Source organism: Chelonia mydas, chromosome 22 (assembly GCF_015237465.2).
Source record: "Chelonia mydas isolate rCheMyd1 chromosome 22, rCheMyd1.pri.v2, whole genome shotgun sequence".
In the NCBI taxonomy this organism is placed as follows: Eukaryota; Metazoa; Chordata; order Testudines; family Cheloniidae; genus Chelonia; species Chelonia mydas.
In genome coordinates this window covers 9,909,848-9,913,520 of record NC_051262.2, presented here as the reverse complement: position 1 = coordinate 9,913,520, position 3,673 = coordinate 9,909,848, and the positions used below count along the sequence as shown (strand labels likewise).

Genomic DNA, 3,673 nt, shown 5'->3' with positions numbered 1-3,673 from the left:
GAGCTATGAATATGTAACGGGGGTAGGGAATACTCATTAGGTGGAACTAATGTGCAGGAAGTTGGGGAAGAGTTAGAGGGTGGCCACCAAGCCCTATTTAAGAAGACCCTGGGTAGCATAAAGGTAGCTTGAGAAGGATTTGCACAAGTTGTTAAAGTTTCTTTCCCTGTGGGCTGGTAAGAAAGTTATTTTCTTCTTCTTCTCCTCTTAATTTATTAAAATTGGGGTTTCCTATTGCTTGAGCTTTATGTTACAGTAGAGGTATTGGTTGTTTTAGTAAAAGTAAAGTAAATAATGTCAGGGTGACTTTTCTCTTTGTTTGTCTAAATTCTCTTGCTAGAGAGGAACAAAACAAAGGGATGCTCTAATTTTTGACTGTTTCAAACTAAAATTGGAAGCTAGCTGGTTCTGGAACCAAGCTCACTAAAAATCTAAAACTCTTCAAGAGGCTCAGGTAAATGGTTCTTGTGGTAACTGGAAAACCAGGTAACTTGAGGTACTGTCTGTGTCTATAAAGGTTATGGTGGCCATTCCCCATACACTGGAACTAGGCTACAGACACTTTTCCCCCTCTATACTAGGCTCCCTTTACCCTAGGGCATTCCTACCTTTTATGTCTGGGGAGCCCCTACTGAGTTCATTACTTACTGTAAGTGGCTGTAACTCCAAACGGGGGGGTGGAATCCATGTGACTTCTCCTGTCTCAGTTAAATATCACTTAATAAAACTGTCAGGTTAAAGGGTGATGGCCTGTTCAAATGTAGCCCAAAATATGTGCATAAATATATCTGGCTCTTCCAAAATCCATCAATGGAGGAGATGTCCATCAGAACTGTAAACAAATATCCTCCTATCAATAGCAGTAGTAACCTATACCCAATCACAGCTTATTGCTATTAGAGTATGTATTAAGAGATTATTAAACTTCCTCGTTGGCTGATGGCTTCTGGCTTCATATGTCACCATGTGCTGGAGTATTCATTAACTACCTAATGATTCATGCCTTGTTATGATTTAGTGTTGTAACCCTTGCTGAACAAATGACTCTTAGTTGTATCTCTCGTGCTAATTACAAAACACAAGTAGGACTAAATGCAGTCTCTCTCATATCCCTTTTTCTGCTAACCCCTCTACTGTTTTGCTAGTTGTAAACTGTCCAGATCTGAGATGGAATCACCTAGAGACAACACACATCACTGTTTGCAGAGATCTGTGCTTGAAAACAGCTGAAGCATGTGAACACTGCTTATACGGAGGGAGACTTTAACTTTGTATCTCAAAATCCTCATGCCATCTGAATGGCAACAGAGTTGTAGTCAAAGCTACATTGATGCTGCAGTGGTTAACTGGACTTGCGTTAGTCCTACAGAATTTGGCTTTTTGCTGCACTAGAGACCTGTACATTCCTTGGACAGGGAATGGAAGAAGACTGGAGTTCAATTCTAGCTTCTTCTGTCCAAGCTTGGCAGCAAGCTTAGCCAACATGTTACTCCAGAATGGGAAAAATGATTGTTTTGAAAAGCAAGTCATCCACTTTAAGATCCATGGATGACTTGCATGATAAGCTGGAGTTATTTGAAGGAATATTGTAGCAATGACTAAAGGTTCCTGGAAACATGATGCTTCAGGGTGATGGTTACGCTGAGGGATTACAGTGATGCCTATATCATTCTCATTTGGTTAACTGTATGTTTGAATAGGAACTAATTTTTGTATTTCTTCTGTTTGCTAGTGTCATCTGACGCTCACACCAGAAGCTTGGCACCCATACCTTGTCCCTCTTCTCTCCACCGCACCAGACCCTGCTATCCAGATCCAAAGATGGGAGGCAAACTTGGCAAGAAGAAGGGATTCACTGTGGCTGATGATAAATCTGAAGACCACAAGACTGAAGAAGCAGCCACTGAGCTAGAAGATACTGCCAAAGAAAACGGGGAGCCTACTGCCGTGACCTCAGAAGTAAAGGTTGTGAAAAAGGACGAAAGTCTCCAGCTCCCTTCTGAAGACCAGACAGGAGTGGGAGACTCTGCAGTAAGCCAGGGAGATGTCACAAAAGTTGAACCAGTGGTCAGCATGAGTGCGAAGGCAGAGCTGCCAGAAGGTCATGATGCTTTAGGGGCTTCACTACCAGCAGCTTCAAAGCCTGGAAGTGAAGCTCAAGCTTCCCAGCCTCTGACACCCACAACTAAAGAAGATGCTGGGAAGGCAAGTGCTATAGCACCTGCTAACTAATAAACTGGCTCCAGCTTCAGGCTCATAATATAGCAGCAGTGAAGCTGCAACCTGCACAGATATTTGTCAACACAACACTAATTCTATTAAGACCTCTGCCTCTGAACAACTGGAGTAGTTAACTGGATCAAACTAAAATACTAGTACCAGAGATTTTAAAAAAATGCATTATTTGAGGAATAAATGGCATCTTAATTGCAGTAACTCTTCTGGTCTAGAAAGGACAATAAATGGGAATCCAGCTAGTATGTATACAATAGGGAAACACAGAAATGAACTGCTGTAAATGCTTTCAAGGACATTTCATCATTTAGCTGTACACTCTCCATGCACAATCTCTCATTGTGTAAAGGGTCTGGGAGTAAAATATCTGGTTCTGCTCTCTGAGCCCAGTTGTTCCATGGGATATCTTATAGCCCTAACTTCAGACTTCTTATTCCAGTGGATGAAGTCTAACTTTTAGATAACCCTCTATCTACTTTCCTTCTCTAAAGATGGCTAGGGGAGTAAGCTAATAACAATCCTACCTAGACTTAAGTTACTGCATGTATATGGTGCAACTTTGCATAGTTCAGTCCATTGGTGAATAAAGTCTTTTGAGAACTGCTGCATTAGTTGTACATTATAGTAAGTAATTGTTATCATGAGAATTGTTGAATAGCTCACTGAAGCTGGTACTAGAAACTGAATGAATTCTGCAGGTCTCTATTGTAAGCTGATTGCATCAACTGTTTGGCATTTACACCTGTCAATAAACAACTTTTTATGACCACTGCAACATACCATTGTATTGATCTGCTTGACTCCTTGTAGAATTAAGGAAAATCCATATTTCAGGACTCCAGCCCTGTCTGGGGATTATTGAGGAGGTGGTGCTGTATACACAAACTTGAATTTCTCAAGCAAACTGAACACTTCTGTAAAAGAAATGCAGTTCATTACAGATTAAATTTAATTACTTGGAATAGTTATGGTCAGAAAAGTCTCTGGGGCTGGGGGAAATGGTCTAGACATTCAATCCTCTATCTGTTCTGAGTCATCCCTACTTCTCCTTTATATTAAGGTGGCTTTCTCTGCCACTAGTACTGTAGAGACAATACAGTATTGGGTGAGAGCCGGCTTCTGTTATGCCTCCAATGGGATCATCAAAACCCATGGAATTGAACTGCAGTATTTGTTACTGATGACTGCAAACAAAGCAGCCTCGACTAACTTAATGAGGTAGAGTCAAGCAGTAACAATTGTTACAAAACAATCTCTTGTCCCTGAAACTTGATCAAAATCAGAATGAAAATAGGATCTAATCAAATCTTTCACTCTAGCCCTTGCACTAAAACCTCTGAGATTCTAGTTTAACACATACCACTTCCTGTAACACACATACAGCTATTGTATGCATGTAAAGGGGTGTGGCATTACCACTAAATATCTTTAGTACTAT

The 3,673-nt window shown here is 40.7% G+C and overlaps 1 long non-coding RNA gene across 1 annotated transcript; it reads left to right on the top strand.

The window, feature by feature from the left end:
• On the top strand, positions 1 to 3,010 carry LOC122463582. The gene is made up of 2 exons (XR_006287066.1): positions 1 to 176; positions 1,733 to 3,010. It is a non-coding gene; the product is annotated as an uncharacterized LOC122463582 (long non-coding RNA).
• Positions 3,011 to 3,673: the final 663 nt, after the last annotated feature.